Source organism: Anopheles funestus (genome assembly GCF_943734845.2).
Source record: "Anopheles funestus chromosome X unlocalized genomic scaffold, idAnoFuneDA-416_04 X_unloc_34, whole genome shotgun sequence".
NCBI classification, from domain to species: domain Eukaryota; kingdom Metazoa; phylum Arthropoda; class Insecta; order Diptera; family Culicidae; genus Anopheles; species Anopheles funestus.
Genome location: NW_026045159.1, coordinates 104153 through 127500, shown reverse-complemented (window position 1 = coordinate 127500; position 23348 = coordinate 104153). Strand labels below are relative to the sequence as shown.

The window sequence follows — 23348 nt, the reverse complement described above, 5'->3', positions numbered from 1 at the left end:
CTCGCCATAGTGTTCTATTGTGGCACGCTCCACCCTGAAGTTTGGTTTGTTGTATATCAAGGAATTGATAGGCACTCAAGAATGTGTGCATCGGCCGGGTTTAATCGTCCGACGCGCAATATGCGTTCAACTTATCGGTGTTCATGTGTCCTGCAGTTCACATTGTGACGCGCATTTAGCTGCGGTCTTCATCGATCCATGAGCCGAGTGATCCCCTGCCTAGGGTTTTATAGTAAGGTTCCCAATGTAACACAATCCCGGTGGTACGTCCAAAGACTAACTTTCTGACTAAGTTGTCTTTATTACCCAATAGTCCCAGGCCTTGTGACTTGTGGCTCATGTCTACGCCCATGGCCACCATTCGCTAAGATAGTTTTGAAGTCACTTTGAAGGCCCAGGAACAACTCTCTTAGCACATCGGTTAACCTGGCGCCGCAGTCAACTCATGTGCTTGGATCGGATCGAGCTATTGAGTATTGGGCCTGCATACTCGCTCATCCGTATCCTTTGCGTACCGCCCCATGGCCCTTGTATGTCTGCACCACAGTTCCTGTTCGTTCCGTGCCTATGGCCGGATACGTATTGCACATCGGTATACCTGTCGCTACTCAGGCAACTCGTGTGCGTGGATTGGATCGAGAACATGGTGTGTGCCCCATGTTATAATTGATAGTCCATATCCACTTTATAGGTTAAAGTCATAAGTTGTGATTGCACAACCATTCTTCATAAGAGTTTAATCACTCTTCAACTAACTTTCGTTCTGGTGTCTTGGTATCAAATCGCGTAAGACACAAGATTCTACTGGCCAAATAGAATCTAGCACATTGGTTAACCTGGCGCCGCAGTCAACTCATGTGCTTGGATCGGATCGAGCTATTGAGTATTGGGCCTGCATACTCGCTCATCCGTATCCTTTGCGTACCGCCCCATGGCCCCGTCCTTAGAGTTAATGACTAGTAGGCTTAACTCTTTGTATGTCTGCACCACAGTTCCCGTTCGTTCCGTGCCGTGGCCGGATACGTATTGCACATCGGTATACCTGTCGCTACTCAGGCAACTCGTGTGCGTGGATTGGATCGAGCTCATGGGGTGTGTAGAGATTCCATGTTATAATTGCAAGTCCATATCCACTTTATAGGTTAAAGTCATAAGTTGTGATTGCACAACCATACTTCATAAGAGTTTAATAACTCTTCAACTAACTTTCGTTCTGGTGTCTTGGTATCAAATCGCATAAGACACAAGATTCTACTGGCCAAATAGAATCTAGCACATTGGTTAACCTGGCGCCGCAGTCAACTCATGTGCTTGGATCGGATCGAGCTATTGAGTATTGGGCCTGCATACTCGCTCATCCGTATCCTTTGCGTACCGCCCCATGGCCCCGTCCTTAGAGTTAATGACTAATAGGCTTAACTCTTTGTATGTCTGCACCACAGTTCCCGTTCGTTCCGTGCCGTGGCCGGATACGTATTGCACAACAGTAGATACCATCACCTGACGTATCTAACACACCACTATTGTAACTCGTCGTCGAAGGACCTTTCAAGTGCCTGATGGCCAGGGGAGCTCTTACACGGCACGGAGACACAGTGATGCTCGCCCATCACAGTGTACAACGATCGAGTTTGCTTAAGTGTCTGGGTACCTACACACCAGACACAATGCAATGGCCACGGATCCACACAAGGCACATCACATGCAGAAAGCTTCACCAGATTATGACACATACCACACTCTTGTAACTCGTCGTCGAAGGGGCGTTCAAAGTGCCTTACGGCTAGGGGAGATCTAGCACGGCACGGAGACACAGTGATGGTTGCCCATCAAAGTGTACAACGATCGAGTTTGCTTTCCGCGCAAGCGTTCTAAGTGTCTGGGTACCTACACACCAGACACAATGCAATGGCCACGGATCCACACAAGGCACATCACATGCAGAAAGCTTCACCAGATTCTGACACATACCACACTCTTGTAACTCGTCGTCGAAGGGGCGTTCAAAGTGCCTTACGGCTAGGGGGGATCTAGCACGGCACGGAGACACAGTGATGGTCACCCATCAAAGTGTACAACGATCGAGTTTGCTTTCCGCGCAAGCGTTCTAAGTGTCTGGGTATCTAAGCACCAGACACAATGCAATGGCCACGGATCCACACAAGGCACATCACATGCAGAAAGCTTCACCAGATTCTGACACATACCACACACATGCAACTCGTCGTCGAAGGGGCGTTCAAGTGCCTTACGGCTAGGGGAGATCTAGCTCGGCACGGGGACACAGTGATGGTCACCCATCAAAGTGTACAACGAACGAGTTGGCTTTCAACAAATTCTGACACATAGCAAGCGAGCGACCGAGCTACACCGAAGGCAGCCCATGGTTGGTCACTCGCGGACGATCATCAGTAATGATCCTTCCGCAGGTTCACCTACGGAAACCTTGTTACGACTTTTACTTCCTCTAAATCATCAAGTTCGGTCAACTTCAGCCATGCCAGCTGCAGCTCACGAAGGAACCGCGGAAGGTAAGCCTCCAGAAACCTCACTAAATAATCCATCGGTAGTAGCGACGGGCGGTGTGTACAAAGGGCAGGGACGTAATCAGCACTAGCTAATGACTAGTGCTTACTAGAAATTCCAGGTTCATGGGGACCGTTGCAGTCCCCAATCCCGACTAGATGGGCATTTTAGTGATTTCCCGTTCCTCTCGGAATGGGGGCGCCTATTGGCGAGAACACGCTGCGACCCACATTGTAGCACGCGTGCAGCCCAGAACATCTAAGGGCATCACGGACCTGTTATCGCTCATTCTCAGCTTGCTAAACACAAGTTGTCCCGCTAAGCAGGGCAAACGTAGCCGACGACCGCCCGTGAAGGCGCCGCCCGGCTGTAACGTCAGGTGCGCCCGGAGGCGCACTGCTGACAGCGTTCTAGTTAGCATGTTTGAGTCACGTTCGTTATCGGAATTAACCAGACAAATCATTCCACGAACTAAGAACGGCCATGCACCACTACCCTTAAATTTGAGAAAGAGCTATCAATCTGTCTTACCTCGATAAGTTTGGACCTGGTAAATTTTCCCGTGTTGAGTCAAATTAAGCCGCAAGCTCCACTTCTTGTGGTGCCCTTCCGTCAATTCCTTTAAGTTTCAACTTTGCAACCATACTTCCCCCGGAACCCGATTTTGGTTTCCCGGAAGCGACTGAGAGCACCGAATAGGGGTAGCGTCTCCCAATTGCTAATTGGCATCGTTTACGGTTAGAACTAGGGCGGTATCTAATCGCCTTCGATCCTCTAACTTTCGTTCTTGATTAAAGAAAGCATCCATGGCAAACGCTTTCGCTTCAGTTGGTCCTACGACGGTCTACGAATTTCACCTCTCGCGCCGTAATACCAATGCCCCCAACTACTTCTGTTAATCATTACCTCTAGGTTTCTGACAAACCAACGAAATCGTATAAACCGAGGTCATATTCCATTATTCCATGCAAGATTATTCTCGGCCAACGCCAACCCCACGGGGGGGCCGGACGCTTTGTCTTAGCCTGCTTTGAGCACTCTAATTTGTTCAAGGTAAATGTGAGTATCTTGAGCACCATGAGGAGCCCGTGCCGGAGTTAACCGGTAGCACGGTACTCGTTCACAGAGTAACGCCCAAGTACACCATTGTGAGTCGCAGCCGTGAGCGCGCGCACGAACGGCCCCGGCGTGTAACCGGGCGCCCGTGGCGGTCACGTGTCTGGACGGGCAATCAACTTCGAACGTTTTAACCGCAACAACTTTAATATACGCTAGTGGAGCTGGAATTACCGCGGCTGCTGGCACCAGACTTGCCCTCCACTTGATCCTTGTTGAAGGATTTATACTCAACTCATTCCAATTATGGACCATCGTTAGAGAGGTCCATATTGTTATTTCTCGTCACTACCTCCCCGTACTGGGATTGGGTAATTTACGCGCCTGCTGCCTTCCTTGGATGTGGTAGCCATTTCTCAGGCTCCCTCTCCGGAATCGAACCCTGATTCCCCGTTACCCGTCGCAACCATGGTAGTCCTCTACACTACCATCAATAGTTGATAGGGCAGACATTTGAAAGATCTGTCGTCAGTCGACAAGCGACCATACGATCTGCGTCCTTATCCAGACTTCAACTCAAGCCGCCCGGAGGCGATTGGTTTAACTAATAAGTGCACCAGTTCAGCTACCCGCGAGGGCAACAGTCCCGGCATGTTGCATGTATTAGCTCTGGATTTTCCACAGTTATCCAAGTAACTAGTGGTAGGATGATCTTGTGAATTATAGCTGTTATACTGAGCCTTATGCGGTTTCACATTCATTTATGTTTGTACTTAGACATGCATGGCTTAACCTTTGAGACAAGCGTATATTACTGGTAGGATCAACCAGAATTCGTTCCACTACAGACACACACTCGCTTAGTGGGAAATAAATTTCCACACAACTCTCTCTCTCTAGAACCATATGGAATGGCTCTTTGGTGTTGGGTAAGGCACCAATTTGTTGGGGTGTAACGGTCACCACCAACTTTAAGTTTGTTAGGGCACAACGGAAACCACTAACTAAACTTTAGGAAACTAAATTTCCTCACACATTATCTCTCACCATATTAGCACTAGGTGCTATCCACGATTGTACAACGTTTCAACTCTTGAATCGACCGTAGGGCCGCGGAATTGCTTCCGGGCCCCTATTCTCGCTATTAATTGTTCATCTCTTTCAATACATCGAGTTCGTTCCATTGGGTAGTTCGCATGGCGAACGTTTTGATGCAGCCCCCTGGGGGACCACGGCACTTTACACCGGGTATGGTGTATGCGCAACCTACAGATAACAATAAACCCCTTATGCGTGTGTAAACCGATGTTGGGCTGCTCAACATCTTTCATGGTTACATCACTTGCACCAGAACCCACGGTGCCGATTTGGTAATATGTTGTACATTTACTCTCAAGATGTACGCTTCGGCCCCTTATTCAGGGGCTCAAGCTATTACCAGCAAGAACAATCCTCATCCAGACTTGAACTCGAAACACCCGCAGGCGAACGGTTTAACTAATAAGTGCACCAGTCTTGAATCCATGCGTCGGTGGAAACAATGCCGGCGTGTTGCATGTATTAGCTCTGAACTTAGCGAGTGATTGCCTTGCAGCTGTCATACTGAGCGTAGAGCGTGATTATCGCTCACTTGAACCATGTTGAATGGCTCTTTGGTGTAGGGTAAGGCACCAATTTGTTGGGGCGTAACGGTCACCACCAACTTAAGACTTGCTTATAGGTATTTCAACGTTTTCAACTCTTAAATCGACCGTGTTTCATTATCATCTCTTCTTCTTATTAAATGCATAGAGTTCGTTCCATTGGGTAGTTCGCGTGGCGAACGGTTTGATGCAGCCCCCCGGGGGGGACCACGGCACTTTACACCGGGCATGGTGTATGCGCAACCTACAGATCACCAATATATTTGTGATCGATAATGCACACTTCTTACACGACTGACCAGTCGACAGCGCTGCCTTCCTATTATGCGTGTGTAAACCGATGTTGGGCTGCTCAACATCTTTCACGGTTACATCACTTGCACCCGAACCCATGGTGCCGATTTGGTAATATGTTGTACATGGTCTCAAGATGTACGCTTCGACCCCTTATTCAGGGGCTCAAGCTATTACCAGCAAGATCAATCCTCATCCAGACTTGAACTCGAAACACCCGGAGGCGAACGGTTTAACTAATAAGTGCACCAGTCTTGAATCCATGCGTCGGTGGAAACAATGCCGGCGTGTTGCATGTATTAGCTCTGAACTTAGCGAGTGATTGCCTTGCAGCTGTCGAACTGAGCGTAGAGCGTGATTATCGCTCACTTGAAAGGGTCAAGCCCTTTCGAGTCGTCCGGTTTTTACGCCAGACGACTCGGTTCACCATCTTTCGGGATACAAGTTGACTAAGTGGTACCACTACACTTATCAACTTTCGATTTGGTAATCCTCATCCAGCTTCCTTTCTGGAGGTCCCGAGGATTACCAATTGGGCTGTCATACTGAGCTCATATATTGGAGATCGATAATGCACACTTCTTACACGACTGACCAGTCGACAGCGCTGCCTTCCTATTATGCGTGTGTAAACCGATGTTGGGCTGCTCAACATCTTTCACGGTTACATCACTTGCACCAGAACCCACGGTGCCGATTTGGTAATATGTTGTACATTTACTCAAGATGTACGCTTCGGCCCCTTATTCAGGGGCTCAAGCTATTACCAGCAAGAACAATCCTCATCCAGACTTGAACTCGAAACACCCGGAGGCGAACGGTTTAACTAATAAGTGCACCAGTCTTGAATCCATGCGTCGGTGGAAACAATGCCGGCATGTTGCATGTATTAGCTCTGAACATAGCGAGTGATTGCCTTGTAGCTGTCGAACTGAGCGTAGAATGTGATTATCGCTCACTTGAACCATGTTGAATGGCTCTTTGGTGTAGGGTAAGGCACCAATTTGTTGGGGCACAACGAAACCACCAACTTAAGACTTGCTTATAGGCATTTCAACGTTTTCAACTCTTAAATCGACCGTGTTTCATTATCATCTCTTCTTCTTATTAAATGCATCGAGTTCGTTCCATTGGGTAGTTCGCGTGGCGAACGGTTTGATGCAGCCCCCCGGGGGGGACCACGGCACTTTACACCGGGCATGGTGTATGCGCAACCTACAGATCACCAATATATTTGTGATCGATAATGCACACTTCTTACACGACTGACCAGTCGACAGCGCTGCCTTCCTATTATGCGTGTGTAAACCGATGTTGGGCTGCTCAACATCTTTCACGGTTACATCACTTGCACCCGAACCCATGGTGCCGATTTGGTAATATGTTGTACATGGTCTCAAGATGTACGCTTCGACCCCTTATTCAGGGGCTCAAGCTATTACCAGCAAGATCAATCCTCATCCAGACTTGAACTCGAAACACCCGGAGGCGAACGGTTTAACTAATAAGTGCACCAGTCTTGAATCCATGCGTCGGTGGAAACAATGCCGGCATGTTGCATGTATTAGCTCTGAACATAGCGAGTGATTGCCTTGTAGCTGTCGAACTGAGCGTAGAATGTGATTATCGCTCACTTGAAAGGGTCAAGCCCTTTCGAGTCGTCCGGTTTTTACGCCAGACGACTCGGTTCACCATCTTTCGGGAAGGGACCGTCTCGGTCGCAAGCTGCTCCGGTCCCTAAACAACCTGCGACAAATGATAGGAAATGCCGACATCAACACGTGTTCAGTTTGGTTTATCGCTCATAGGTCTTTTTGACCATCGATCCCTGATTATAACTCTCAATTAAACAGTCAGGAGAGTAAGGCATGCCCATCGATATCTCATCGACAGGCGATACCGCAAGAACGGCCAACGACACATCAGGTGATCGATTATTGCTACGACTTTTGCTTAATCGTTTCCACTCCTTAGAGAAAGAAACCCCCGGGGACCGTCTCGGTCGCAAGCTGCTCCGGTCCCTAAACAACCTGCGACAAATGATAGGAAATGCCGACATCAATACGTGTTCAGTTTGGTTTATCGCTCATTGGTCTGTTTGACCATCGATCCCTGATTAAACTCTCAGTAATCCAGTCGGGAGAGTAAGGCATGCCCATCGATATCTCATCGACAGGCGATACCGCTTGAACGGCCAACGACACATCAGAGGATCGTATCTTGCTACAACTTTTGCTTAATCGTTTCTTCTCCTTGGAGAAAGAAACCCCCGGGGACCGTCTCGGCCGCAAGCTGCTCCGGTCCCTAAACAACCTGCGGCATCAAATGATAGGAAAAGCCGACATCAATACGTGTTCAGTTTGGTTTATCGCTCATTGGTCTTGTTTGACCATCGATCCCTGATTAATACTCTCAATTAGAAGGTCGGTAGAGTAAGGCATGCCCATCGATATCTCATCGACAGGCGATACCGCATGAACGGCCAACGACACATCAGAGGATCGTATCTTGCTACAACTCTTGCTTAATAGTTTCCACTCCTTGGAGAAAGAAACCCCCGGGGACCGTCTCGGCCGCAAGTTGCTCCGGTCCCTAAACAACCTGCGGCATCAAATGATAGGAAAAGCCGACATCAATACGTGTTCAGTTTGGTTTATCGCTCATAGGTCTGTTTGACCATCGATCCTAGAATTCAACTTTCGAGTAAGGCATGCCCGTCGATATCTCATCGATAGGCGATACCGGTAGAACGGCCAACGACACACATCTAGGATCGCATTTACTCTTCCTTGGATGGATAACCAATACCCTAGGACCGTTTCATCGCGAGCTGCTCCGGTCCTCAAACAACTCGCGAACCACCGATAGGATGATATTAGGAATGGCCGACTTTCATCCTTTAACTCTCAGTTCTGCTTACCAAAACATAGGTACTTGGACCTTAAAGACCACTATATGTTCCCCGATCGGGGGCAATCGGAACGTCTATCCATCATCAACATCGTTTCACTCATTCCGAACCACCAAATTGGACAGACAGTACCATATTCACCAACCGATTGCTTCAACTTCGCAAACTGTATGGTAAGTTCTACTAATTTCACATCTTACCATCGACTAATAGTGCATAAATCCACTTGGAAATCACTTTTCCTTGGTCCTCGGACCTTCTACGACAACGTCCAACAAATATCCGAAGTCGTTTCCCAACTTAGACCAAGCATTTCGTATCTTTACTTCTAATCGATTTTTTCTCGCATAATTGACGATCAAAATCTAAAAACCACATTTTGAGCCAGAAGCAGTCGTCCGATCGTCCTGGGGGTAGTCTCAATCGATTTAGAAGGGTCCAATTCATAAAGATACATACTCAGTCAAAATCATGCTTCTGGCTCACCTACCCCCTATATAGTAAACGAAAGCGTACAGGCGTGGAAAACGTGCCATTTTTCTCCATCACGGACTTTTTTTTTCTCGTTGCACCGACTCTAGTAAAAAAGTGAAATTTTTTACTAGTTACCAACTTTTGCAAATTATCATCGGATATCACTTTTTATGGTCTATAGTAAGTTCTTATCACGTTTTAGTAGTTTTTGAAAAAAAAATTTTTTTGAACTTTTCAAAATTTTTCAAAACAAAGTTTTTGTAGGCGGTTTTGTGTATGGAGGGTTACTAGTCTCGGGGTCACTGTTTGACCGAAAAACCACTATATATCATTCGAAAGGTAATTTCAAGGGCTACAAAAAATTGTTCTACGGCACCCCCCTCCGACGTCTAGTATTCGAGTTATTGGCCAAAAACCATCACTTGAGCGATTTTTCGTTCAGGGTACCCGACTCTAGTAAAAAAGTGAAATTTTTCTCGATTGACCAAGTGTTGCAAATGACCATCGGATTTCACTTTTTATGGTCTATAGTGAGTTCTGATCACGATTTGGTACTTTTTGAAAAAATTTTTTTGACGCACTTTTCAAAATTTTGCAAAACCAAAACTTTTTAGGCGGTTTTGTGTATGGAGGGTTACTAGTCTCGGGGTCACTGTTTGACCAAAAAACCACTATATATCATTCGAAAGGTAATTTCAAGGGCTACAAAAAATTGTTCTACGGCACCCCCCTCCGACGTCTAGTATTCGAGTTATTGACCAAAAACCGCAACTATAGCGGTTTTTCGTACAGGGTACCCGACTCTAGTAAAATGATGCGATTTTTACTAGTCTAGGAACTTTTTGGTCAAAAAATCAAGTATATGTCATTCGATAGATAATTTCAAGGGCTACCAAAAATTGTTCCACGACACCCCCCTGCGACGTCTAGTATTCGAGTTATTAGCCAAAAACCGCAACTTAAGCGGTTTTTCGTCCAGGGTACCCGACTCTAGTAAAATGATGCGATTTTTACTAGTCTAGGGAACTTTTTGGCCAAAAATCAAGTATATGTCATTCGATAGATAATTTCAAGGGCTACCAAAAATTGTTCCACGACACCCCCCTGCGACGTCTAGTATTCGAGTTATTAGCCAAAAACCGCAAATAAAGCGGTTTTTCGTCCAGGGTACCCGACTCTAGTAAAATGATGCGATTTTTACTAGTCTAGGGAACTTTTTGGCCAAAAATCAAGTATATGTCATTCGATAGATAATTTCAAGGGCTACCAAAAATTGTTCCACGACACCCCCCTGCGACGTCTAGTATTCGAGTTATGGGCCAAAAACCATTCATACTTGAGCATTTTGCTCATTTTGCCTGTACGGGTACCGGGGACTAGTAAAATCAGGCCAATTTTACTAGAGTGGGGGTACTTTTTGGTCAAAAAAACAACTTTTGCTCGTTCGATAGGGAATCGATAGGGCAACAAAAAATCGTTCTACGACCCCCCCTTCCGATGTCTAGTATTCGAGTTATGGGCCAAAAACAGTTTATAGTTAATTTTTCACTCGATTTTTCACCAAGTATCGCACATTACTCCGGTTCTATGCATTGGATCGTCAATCTTTAAGATTTTATGGGTAGTTCCAACTGTTTGCTACATTTCATCCATACATCACGAACCGATTCAATGTCTGTGGTAGAAGTTATTAGAGGAATAAAAAAATTTACCCTTGGCTTTGGACCGTACAAGTTTACCCATTTTTGGCCCATATTTGCCCCATAGCTCCGCCGGTATCCAAGATATGGCCACACTTTCTTCTGGCCATGGGTAGATGGCACTTGTGGCTAGATTTCTTCCATGCACCACTAATCGCTACCATGTCTGTGGCCGGAGCTATTCACGAAAGCGCCTCGCGCACTTGGTCGGATTTTTGGTCCAACTTGCACCATTTTTGGCCCATATTTGCCCCATAGCTCCGCCGGTATCCAAGATATGGCCACACTTTCTTCTGGCCATGGGTAGATGGCACTTGTGGCTAGATTTCTTCCATGCACCACTAATCGCTACCATGTCTGTGGCCGGAGCTATTCACGAAAGCGCCTCGCGCACTTGGTCGGATTTTTGGTCCAACTTGCACCATTTTTGGCCCATATTTGCCCCATAGCTCCGCCGGTATCCAAGATATGGCCACACTTTCTTCTGGCCATGGGTAGATGGCACTTGTGGCTAGATTTCTTCCATGCACCACTAATCGCTACCATGTCTGTGGCCGGAGCTATTCGACGAACAACCATCGCATTTACCTAGGTACTTTTTCGGATTTTTGGTCCAACTTGCACCATTTTTGGCCCATATTTGCCCCATAGCTCCGCCGGTATCCAAGATATGGCCACACTTTCTTCTGGCCATGGGTAGATGGCACTTGTGGCTAGATTTCTTCCATGCACCACTAATCGCTACCATGTCTGTGGCCGGAGCTATTGACGAAAGCGCCTCGCGCACTTGGTCGGATTTTTGGTCCAACTTGCACCATTTTTGGCCCATATTTGCCCCATAGCTCCGCCGGTATCCAAGATATGGCCACACTTTCTTCTGGCCATGGGTAGATGGCACTTGTGGCTAGATTTCTTCCATGCACCACTAATCGCTACCATGTCTGTGGCCGGAGCTATTCGACGAACAACCATCGCATTTACCTAGGTACTTTTTCGGATTTTTGGTCCAACTTGCACCATTTTTGGCCCATATTTGCCCCATAGCTCCGCCGGTATCCAAGATATGGCCACACTTTCTTCTGGCCATGGGTAGATGGCACTTGTGGCTAGATTTCTTCCATGCACCACTAATCGCTACCATGTCTGTGGCCGGAGCTATTCACGAAAGCGCCTCGCGCACTTGGTCGGATTTTTGGTCCAACTTGCACCATTTTTGGCCCATATTTGCCCCATAGCTCCGCCGGTATCCAAGATATGGCCACACTTTCTTCTGGCCATGGGTAGATGGCACTTGTGGCTAGATTTCTTCCATGCACCACTAATCGCTACCATGTCTGTGGCCGGAGCTATTCGACGAACAACCATCGCATTTACCTAGGTACTTTTTCGGATTTTTGGTCCAACTTGCACCATTTTTGGCCCATATTTGCCCCATAGCTCCGCCGGTATCCAAGATATGGCCACACTTTCTTCTGGCCATGGGTAGATGGCACTTGTGGCTAGATTTCTTCCATGCACCACTAATCGCTACCATGTCTCTGGCCGGAGCTATTCACGAAAGCGCCTCGCGCACTTGGTCGGATTTTTGGTCCAACTTGCACCATTTTTGGCCCATATTTGCCCCATAGCTCCGCCGGTATCCAAGATATGGCCACATATTCTTCTGGCCATGGGTAGATGGCACTTGTGGCTAGATTTCTTCCATGCACCACTAATCGCTACCATGTCTGTGGCCGGAGCTATTCACGAAAGCGCCTCGCGCACTTGGTCGGATTTTTGGTCCACCTGGCACCATTGTTGGCCCGTATTTGCCCCATAGCTCCGCCGGTATCCAAGATATGGCCACACTTTCTTCTGGCCATGGGTAGATGGCACTTGTGACTAGATTTCTTCCATGCATCACTAATCGCTACCATGTCTGTGGCCGGAGCTATTCACGAAAGCGCCTCGCGCACTTGGTCGGATTTTTGGTCCAACTTGCACCATTTTTGGCCCATATTTGCCCCATAGCTCCGCCGGTATCCAAGATATGGCCACACTTTCTTCTGGCCATGGGTAGATGGCACTTGTGGCTAGATTTCTTCCATGCACCACTAATCGCTACCATGTCTCTGGCCGGAGCTATTCACGAAAGCGCCTCGCGCACTTGGTCGGATTTTTGGTCCACCTGGCACCATTGTTGGCCCGTATTTGCCCCATAGCTCCGCCGGTATCCAAGATATGGCCACACTTTGTTCTGGCCATGGGTAGATGGCACTTGTGGCTAGATTTCTTCCATGCACCACTAATCGCTACCATGTCTCTGGCCGGAGCTATTCGACGAACAACCATCGCATTTACCTAGGTACTTTTTCGGATTTTTGGTCCAACTTGCACCATTTTTGGCCCATATTTGCCCCATAGCTCCGCCGGTATCCAAGATATCGCCACACTTTCTTCTGGCCATAGCTAGATGGCACTTGTGGCTAGATTTCTTCCATGCACCACTAATCGCTACCATGTCTCTGGCCGGAGCTATTCGACGAACAACCATCGCATTTACCTAGGTACTTTTTCGGATTTTTGGTCCAACTTGCACCATTTTTGGCCCATATTTGCCCCATAGCTCCGCCGGTATCCAAGATATGGCCACACTTTCTTCTGGCCATGGGTAGATGGCACTTGTGGCTAGATTTCTTCCATGCACCACTAATCGCTACCATGTCTGTGGCCGGAGCTATTCACGAAAGCGCCTCGCGCACTTGGTCGGATTTTTGGTCCAACTTGCACCATTTTTGGCCCATATTTGCCCCATAGCTCCGCCGGTATCCAAGATATGGCCACACTTTCTTCTGGCCATGGGTAGATGGCACTTGTGGCTAGATTTCTTCCATGCACCACTAATCGCTACCATGTCTGTGGCCGGAGCTATTCGACGAACAACCATCGCATTCACCTTCTCGTTGCACTTCTTCGGGAATTTGGTGCAACCAAGTTTTCACTATAACTTGGTCATTTTCCGTCCATCGGACATGCGGTTTTGGGTGTCGATACTTGACACCGCGCGCTACAATATGTTCCTCCACGACCATGTGGTCCGATGCTTCCAACAGGAGCTATTCGAGGAGTACCGATTTTTCACCATTAAAAATGCTCGTTTTTGCACCAACTTTTGCCTATAACTCAGGCTGTATCGATCGGATCTTCAATCTTGAAAAAGTTTTGGATAGGTGGCATCAAATGCTACATTTCGTTCTTCCACGTCAACTTTGTCCGATGTCTAGCAAAAAAGTTATTCGCGAACCAAGTCCAGAACCCATGCAATGGCTGCCCACATTGCATACATCACGGCGGTTAACTCTCGTTACTCTATACCGAGGACTTGGTACTTTTTCAGGCATTCGTTGCTACTTCTCGGTTCATGATATTCGTTTACGGTCTTCACTAGGGCATTTGGTGCTCCTTATCGGTTCATGATATTCGTTTACGGTCTTCACTAGGGCATTTGGTGCTCCTTATCGGTTCATGATATTCGTTTACGGTCTTCACTAGGGCATTTGGTGCTCCTTCTCGGTTCATGATATTCGTTTACGGTCTTCACTAGGGCATTTGGTACTGGGCTTCCCACTTTCTACTGATCGATCCATACTCACTTGCGTGCACCTAGCCTAGGAAGGTTTCCTATGGCTTCCCATCTTTCTACTGATCGATCCATACTCACTTGCGTGCACCTAGCCTAGGAAGGTTTCCTTGGGCTTCCCATCTTTCTACTGATCGATCCATACTCACTTGCGTGCACCTAGCCTAGGAAGGTTTCCTATGGCTTCCCATCTTTCTACTGATCGATCCATACTCACTTGCGTGCACCTAGCCTAGGAAGGTTTCCTATGGCTTCCCATCTTTCTACTGATCGATCCATACTCACTTGCGTGCACCTAGCCTAGGAAGGTTTCCCTTCGGCTTCCCATCTTTCTACTGATCGATCCATACTCACTTGCGTGCACCTAGCCTAGGAAGGTTTCCTATGGCTTCCCATCTTTCTACTGATCGATCCATACTCACTTGCGTGCACCTAGCCTAGGAAGGTTTCCTTGGGCTTCCCATCTTTCTACTGATCGATCCATACTCACTTGCGTGCACCTAGCCTAGGAAGGTTTCCTATGGCTTCCCATCTTTCTACTGATCGATCCATACTCACTTGCGTGCACCTAGCCTAGGAAGGTTTCCTTGGGCTTCCCATCTTTCTACTGATCGATCCATACTCACTTGCGTGCACCTAGCCTAGGAAGGTTTCCTATGGCTTCCCATCTTTCTACTGATCGATCCATACTCACTTGCGTGCACCTAGCCTAGGAAGGTTTCCTTGGGCTTCCCATCTTTCTACTGATCGATCCATACTCACTTGCGTGCACCTAGCCTAGGAAGGTTTCCTTGGGCTTCCCATCTTTCTACTGATCGATCCATACTCACTTGCGTGCACCTAGCCTAGGAAGGTTTCCTATGGCTTCCCATCTTTCTACTGATCGATCCATACTCACTTGCGTGCACCTAGCCTAGGAAGGTTTCCTATGGCTTCCCATCTTTCTACTGATCGATCCATACTCACTTGCGTGCACCTAGCCTAGGAAGGTTTCCTTGGGCTTCCCATCTTTCTACTGATCGATCCATACTCACTTGCGTGCACCTAGCCTAGGAAGGTTTCCTATGGCTTCCCATCTTTCTACTGATCGATCCATACTCACTTGCGTGCACCTAGCCTAGGAAGGTTTCCTTGGGCTTCCCATCTTTCTACTGATCGATCCATACTCACTTGCGTGCACCTAGCCTAGGAAGGTTTCCTATGGCTTCCCATCTTTCTACTGATCGATCCATACTCACTTGCGTGCACCTAGCCTAGGAAGGTTTCCCTTCGGCTTCCCATCTTTCTACTGATCGATCCATACTCACTTGCGTGCACCTAGCCTAGGAAGGTTTCCTTGGGCTTCCCATCTTTCTACTGATCGATCCATACTCACTTGCGTGCACCTAGCCTAGGAAGGTTTCCTATGGCTTCCCATCTTTCTACTGATCGATCCATACTCACTTGCGTGCACCTAGCCTAGGAAGGTTTCCTTGGGCTTCCCATCTTTCTACTGATCGATCCATACTCACTTGCGTGCACCTAGCCTAGGAAGGTTTCCTATGGCTTCCCATCTTTCTACTGATCGATCCATACTCACTTGCGTGCACCTAGCCTAGGAAGGTTTCCTTGGGCTTCCCATCTTTCTACTGATCGATCCATACTCACTTGCGTGCACCTAGCCTAGGAAGGTTTCCCTTTGGTACCGACTTCTATCTACGCACTCGATATAACCTAGGTACTTGGTACCGATGATGGTTAACACTCAAGCATTTCTTGCATCCTGCGTGCAAGGTACCAATTTTCACTTCTTAGGTACGTTTATGTGCCCGCATTTATCCAATATCGCTCCGATGGCCTTTCGCATTATTTCATCCGATAGCCCTTGCAAAAAGCTACCAAAAGTTCCTCCACGGCCATGTGCTCCGACGCTTAGTTTAGGAAATATTCGAAAAAATTCAAAATAGGAAGCATTTTCTTATTGGAAAATCGCCTTAAATCGATGGCCATTTTTTGGGCAAAAACTTTAACGTCTTCCCGACTTTGCGGGAATTGCGAATTTTAGGCACCCAGAGAAAATCTTTTACTTTAAGGGGGCGGCCGCGAAGTTGCCCAAAGTCTCGGACACAAAAATTCTCAAGTTCCCCACTCTAGTAAAGCGCCCTATGAGTATCTCCTGGCCCGCGAGCTCTGCGAGCGGGCCAGCTTCGGCGATTTTTGCCTTTTCGCCTAGGCGGTTCTTCTACGAAATTGGTCCACAGCTTTTGCTCAGAAAGCTAGCATATGTTACAACAGTTAGGTACTTGGTACCACATTTTGGTATCCATTTGGGCATTTGTGGCAACTACTCGGTACTTTGGCCCACATTTCGCTCTACTCGGGCTTCTATGGTGGTACTTGTCGGTACTTTTGGCCAACTTAGGCCAATTGGGTGCAACTTGTGGGTACTCTGTGGGTACTTTAGGGCATATTGTGTCTTTCGGGTGAACCTTCGCGATACTTCATGGGTAATGATGGCCACCTTAGGAACATTCAGTGCAACCTTTGGGCCTAAGGAAATTTGTCCAACTCTTTGGACTTAGAAAATTTTCTGGACTTAGAAAATTTTCTGGACTTGTAAAAATTTTCAAATGTTCAATTTGGCCCACACTTCGCTCTACTCGGGCCTCTATGGTGCTACTTGGCGGTACTTTTGGCCAACTTAGGCCAATTGGGTGCTCTTTGTGGATTCTCTATCGGTACTTTTGGCCAACTTAGGCCAATGGGGTGCTATATGTGGGTGCTCTATCGGTACTTTTGGCCATGTTAGGCCCATTCGGTGCTATTTGTGGGTACTCTATCGGTACTTTTGGCCATGTTAGGCCCATTCGGTGCTATTTGTGGGTACTCTATCAGTACTTTTGGCCAACTTAGGCCAACTCAGTGCTACTTGTGGGTACTCTATCGGTACTTTTGGCCATGTTAGGCCCATTCGGTGCTATTTGTGGGTACTCTATCAGTACTTTTGGCCAACTTAGGCCAACTCAGTGCTACTTGTGGGTACTCTATCGGTACTTTTGGCCAACTTAGGCCAACGCGGTGCTATTTGTGGGTACTCTATCGGTACTTTTGGCCAACTTAGGCCCATTCGGTGCTATTTGTGGGTACTCTATCGGTACTTTTGGCCAACATAGGCCAATTGGGTGCTACTTGTGGGTGCTCTATCGGTACTTTTGGCCAACTTAGGCCAACTGGGTGCTATTTGTGGGTACTCTATCGGTACTTTTGGCCAACATAGGCCAATTGGGTGCTACTTTTGGGTGCTCTATCGGTACTTTTGGCCAACTTAGGCCAACTGGGTGCTATTTGTGGGTACTCTATCGGTACTTTTGGCCAACTTAGGCCAACTCAGTGCTTCTTGTGGGTACTCTATCGGTACTTTTGGCCAACTTAGGCCCATTCGGTGCTATTTGTGGGTACTCTATCGGTACTTTTGGCCAACTTAGGCCAACTCAGTGCTACTTGTGGGTACTCTATCGGTACTTTTGGCCAACTTAGGCCAATTGGGTGCTCTTTGTGGGTGCTCTATCGGTACTTTGGGACATATTATGTCCTTCGGGTGAACCTTCTCGATACCTCATGGGTACTTGTGGCCATCTTAGGAAAATTCAGTGCAACCTATGGGCCTTTGGAAATTGTTCCAACACTTTGGACTTAGAAAATTTTCTGGACTTAGAAAATTTTTTGGACTTAGAAAAATTTTCAACTTCTGTATCTTCTTCATCATGTTCCATTTTGTGGGACTTAGAAAATTTTCTGGACTTAGAAAATTTTTTGGACTTAGGAAATTTTTCAACACTTGTAAAATTTTTGTTCCTTCTTTGAAGAAGAATACTTTCCACTATTAGCTTCTTTCTCTTTTTCTTCTTAGTTGTCTTCTTATTTTCGGTCCGAGAGCGCCGACACTTGTAAAATTATCTAAGTCCGAAGACTTTTGGAATGAACCAAAAGTCAACGAACACAATACATCAACCCTATCAACATCAAGTGGCAACCCGAAGGAAGCGCAGCGGCCAGCCCATGTACAACGCGAAGTTGTAGCATGCAACCAACCAACCGCTAACCTCCAACGGCACTCAATGTATTCGTTACACATGGGCGCACCTGCACCACACTGTCGTGACCATCCAACGAGCCGTCGGTTCGGTCGTGTGTTACAAGCACCCCATCACATAGGCATAGAGTCACCACACAGTGTTCTTCAACACTCTCGTCACATGGTGCAAGTCACGGTACGCACCACCAATGTGCACTGGTTGGCCAATTCCAGCACACACGGGGCGCGCACGCGCAAGCACTAACCACCAAGCATGGGTCGCCTGAGAGGATCGATGCGAACGCATCTCTACAACTTGAAGCTCCCAGCCTGTAGTCCCGTCGTTTGCGGGCGGTCGTAGGTGTCGAAACTAGTGATATCCACAGTCGGCAAGCTCGTCCACCGGTGTTCCCAACATGTATGGTACTAACACGTGCAGCGCGAACCCGCCCTTTGCGGCCTAGTAGTAAGCGGGGATGAGACGCCAGTGTGCCAATGGACAGCACGGACGGTTCTCGGAGGGTTGTTAGGCCCGCTAGCTTACGACCACCTAATGGGTATAAGAAGCGCTATCAGCTCGGATTGGATACGACCTTAGAGGCGTTCAGGCATAATCCAGCGGACGTAGCGTCATACCATAGTCCGTTCGAACTAGTATTGAGCCAGTGGTCCGTACCTGTGGTTCCTCTCGTACTGCACAGGAATTCCGTTAAGATAGCGACAAACAATGCACACCAGTAGGGTAAAACTAACCTGTCTCACGACGGTCTAAACCCAGCTCACGTTCCCTTGAAAGGGTGAACAATCCTACGCTTGGTAAATTTTGCTTTACAATGATAGGAAGAGCCGACATCGAAGGATCAAAAAGCCACGTCGCTATGAACGCTTGGCGGCCACAAGCCAGTTATCCCTGTATTGTCACCTGGGTGCTGACAAGTGAAGATGTGGTAAACAAACGCTCCGTCAAGAAGTGGTGAAAATTTGGTGAAAATCGTAATAAAATCGTTTTAAAAGTGTCAAAATCGTGCTTAGAGCACCCGATTTACCCAAAAATAGTGAAGTTCGGCCAAAAAACGACAATTTTTGTGCAAATACAGTTTTGTTGTGTTTTTGCCCCCTCCGGGAGCACCAAAGTGAACCGGTGTTCAGGTGTGCAAAAAATCACCTCTTTTCCTGCCGGAAGAGGTTGATTTAAGGTAAATCGTGGCCGCTGAAGCCGATAAAACGGTTTCCGAGTCGATCGGAGCAGTGGAAGTGCGACAAAAAACGATATTTTGGTGCCCATACATTTTGTATGGGGAACTTTGGACACTCACAGCTCAGTGAATTTTGAACGGATTTGGACCGGATATGTTTTAAATCGTGTGCGGAGTGCCAAAGAAGTGATTTTGTGAAAAAACCGCATCAAAATCGGTGATTTTAGTGCTGAAAAAAGTGGAAAACACTTTTGCAACACGTGGTGACAGAACTGCCCAGGCGGCATTTTCCCATGGTACAAAATATTGAGTGTGTTATAAAGTGGAAAATTTTTATCGCCTGATCGGTTTCGTGAGTGTTGGAGGTGGTTGAGCACGGAGAGACGATTCGGGGAAAATTTTTCCCCCCGCTCCCACCTCACCCCATCGCCCTCAGTGACCCCCGGCCTTATTAAGGCCTTATCAAGGTGCATTAAATTTTGGACTTCGCCGGAAAATTACACAAGTGAAGTGGAAAATTCCGGTTTTGTGCTGGAAAATTCGGGGACCTCCAGACGCACCCCCTGGATTTTTTCCGGACCTCCAGCACCCCCCCCGCATTTTCCGGATTTCCTTATTAAGGCGTTAAAAAGGTGAAAAACATAAAAACGCTGCGGAAAATTATTTGCGGGCTGCAAAAAATTCCGGTTTTGGGCTCTAAAATTCGGGGACCACTTGCCACACCCCCTGAAATTTTTTCCGCGCCCCCACCACCCACCCACCGCCCCCCCCGGATCAGGAATCGCGGATTTTTGGTGGATTTTCGGGTTTTTCGCCATTTTCGGGTGAAAGGAGAGGAGATAGGAGCTTGGTGTGTTCGGGAGTTTTGCTCAGGAGGGGCAATTACATCTAGCCCCCCACCCCCCTGGGTCATTTTCCACCCCCCCTGGCCAATTCGGCATTTTTGGGGGTCTAGCTCGGTCTTGATAAATCGTGGAACGACCTAACGTGACGAAACACCACCTCCCTGAACGATTTTACTGCTCGAATACCATTTCTGCTGTGGTGGTTCTCACGGGGCAGTCCGCTGCTGGCGTCCTCCCGTGAGGGGGAGTAAATCCAGCATAAAGTGCGGAAAATGTCAGTATCTGGGCGATCCCTTCGTCCCAGGGCTGACTCATCCGACGTGAGACCGGCCAAGCTTCCGCAGATTATGGAGGCGAAAGTGGCCGTGACTAGAGTGTCCCTACCGACAATGAAGCCAGCTAGCTCGGAGATGGTCGAGCTGAGGAAGCTCATGAGTGAGACTTCCCTCACTAATGAGCAGCTACTGTCGACAATTCAGGACCTGCAGCAGGAGCTCTCGGCTCTCCGTCAGCGTATGGACGCCAACGCCGAGCAGGCTCGGATTGATATGCAGCAGGTTCAGGAGCGTGCTCGTCAGGAGCTACAGGCGGTCCAGGAGCAGGCTCGCCAGCGTGAAGAGCGGCTTCGGGAAGAACACATGAAGGACCGGCAGGCGCTGAACGAGCTTATCCTGCAGTCGATTGGCGCCAAGAATGTGACTGCTCAGGGTTACTACGCCAGCATCGCCGAGGAGCAGCGCACGTGGGCAGAGGTGGCCAGTAGTGAGCCGGTTAAGCGCGTGCAGCGCAAGCGTGGCAATCGCCGTGGTAAGGCGCAGCCATCACAACAGCAGCAGCAGCAGCAACAAATCCGGCAGCAACAGCCATCCCAGCAGCGTCAGCAGCAGCAGACACGCCAGCAGTGGCCGGCGTTGCAGAAGCGGCAGCAGACGCAACAGCAGGGGCCAACGTTACAACAGCAGCAGCAGATGCGACAGCAGCGGCCAACGGTGCAGCAGCAGAGCCAGCCGCGACAACAGCAACAGCAGAGTCAACAAAAGCCGACTCGCCGTAACGTGCGTCCAGACACCATCGAAGTGGCGCCGGCAGTAGGTACAACCTGGACGCAGGTGTATCTGAAGCTACGTACGGCCCCAGAACTGGAAGAGGTCCGCACGGCTATCGGGATGGGCCGGCGAACGGCACAGGATCATCTCCGTGTCCCCATTAGTCGAAGCGCGGACAGTGAGGCACTCGCGGATAAGATCCAGAGTGTCATTGGCGAAATGGGTGCAGTGCGAGTGCTGACTGAGATGGGTGAGCTGCTGATCACCCATGTCGACTCGCTGGCCACCGTTGATGAGGTGAAGGAGGCGATTCGGGCTAAGCTTGGAGTAGCCCCGGGCATCACCTTCTGTGAAGTTTGGGAGCTGAGCGATGGCACGAAGCGCGCACGTGTTCGTCTTCCGCTGGTAAAGGCGCAGCAGCTGTACGAGGCAAAACTGTCTCTTTGCCAGTGCATCAGCGTGGCTCATGAGGTCCCTCGTCGTCCGATCTCCCAGCGTCGCTGTCTGCGGTGCCTGGAAACGGGGCACATCGTGCGGGACTGTCGGAATGAAGCGGACTACCGAGGCAAATGCTTCCGCTGTGGCAGCACCGGTCATCTGGCGAAAGCCTGCGCTTTGGAGCCCAAATGCCTTAAGTGTGGTGGCCCGCACAACATCGGTCACCAGAGCTGTGGACAACTGCCGGCACCGTGCCAGGTGTGAGGCAACAACTGCGAGTGTTGCAGGCGAACCTGGGTGGTGGACGCACCGCACAGGATTTCGTTCTGCAATCCGCTCGGACTGAGCGGATCGACGTGCTGCTGCTTTCGGAGGTGTACCGGCCTCCGGAGAACAACGGAACGTGGTCAGTGGACTCATCGGGGGCAGTGGCCGTGGTGGCCACCGGAGCATATCCCATCCAGCGTGTGTGGCGCAGCCCAACGCCCGGATTGGTGGCCGCCCAGATTGGAGGAGTTGTTTTCGTCAGCTGCTATGCTCCTCCACGACTGACTCTCGGTGAGTTCGAGCATTTTCTTGAGGCGCTCGAACTGGAGGCACTTTCCCACCATCACGTCGTAGTGGCAGGCGACTTCAACGCCTGGCATGAGGAGTGGGGAAGCGAGCGGAACACCGTGCGAGGTGAGGCGCTGCTCAACACCATCGAGCAGCTTGGGCTGAGGATCCTCAACCAGGGAACAACCCCAACGTTCGTCGGGAACGGTGTTGCCACACCCAGCGTCGTGGATGTCTCGTTCGCGAGCGAGACTATCGCGCGCCCCGACACATGGGCAGTGGCTCCTGACTCGTTGGCGCGGTTTTATACGGCTTCCGACCACCGGTACATCCTTTACACCGTCGGGCCGTCCTCCTCACCTCAGCTCCAACGTCAGCAGCAGCACCAAAGCCAGAACCAGCGACCGCAGCAGCAGCGGCATCATCGGCGGCAACAACAACAGCAAAATCGCCGGCGACAGCAGCAGCACGACCAGCAGCGGGTACGAGGCCACCAGTCAAGCAGGAGATGGAAGGCTTCGCAGTTTTCAGCCGAGGCGTTCCGAGCAGCACTTAGCGCAGCGAACTTCGAGGAGCGAGCAGTAAACCAGGAGGGGATGGTCGATGCCATGTTGCGGGCATGCGACCAAACGATGGCGCGGATCACCTCGTCGCACCGTGATCCCCATCGAGCCCTCTTCTGGTGGACACCGGAGCTCACACGCCTTCGTGAGGAATGTGCAGCAGCTCGCGACCGTATGGTTGCCACGGTCGATTTGCAGGAGCGCAGCATCGCAGCAGCGCACCACCGGACTGCGAGGCGGGCCATGGAGAAGGCGATTCGGGCCAGCAAGCGCACTGAGTTTGATGAGCTCATCCGACTGGCGGAGGAGAACGAGTTCGGAGCAGGGTACCGGACTGTCATGTCTCGGATTCGTGGCAGTTACGTGCCTCCCGAGACTGACAAGGAGGAGCTGCTACGCATCTCTGGGGACCTGTTTCCGACTCACCC

At 49.1% G+C, this 23348-nt stretch overlaps 1 long non-coding RNA gene and 1 other non-coding gene across 2 annotated transcripts in view; both read right to left on the bottom strand.

Moving 5' to 3' along the window:
* The window catches only part of LOC125773444 (uncharacterized), a 45600-nt gene extending 44887 nt beyond the window's left edge, over window positions 1–713 (bottom strand). Inside the window, exon 1 of the long non-coding RNA XR_007420107.1 lies at window positions 599–713. This is a non-coding gene — a long non-coding RNA (uncharacterized LOC125773444). The remainder of the gene's footprint in view (window positions 1–598) is intronic.
* Window positions 70–227, bottom strand: LOC125773446 (5.8S ribosomal RNA). The gene has a single exon (XR_007420109.1). It is a non-coding gene; the product is annotated as a 5.8S ribosomal RNA (ribosomal RNA).
* Window positions 714–23348: the final 22635 nt, after the last annotated feature.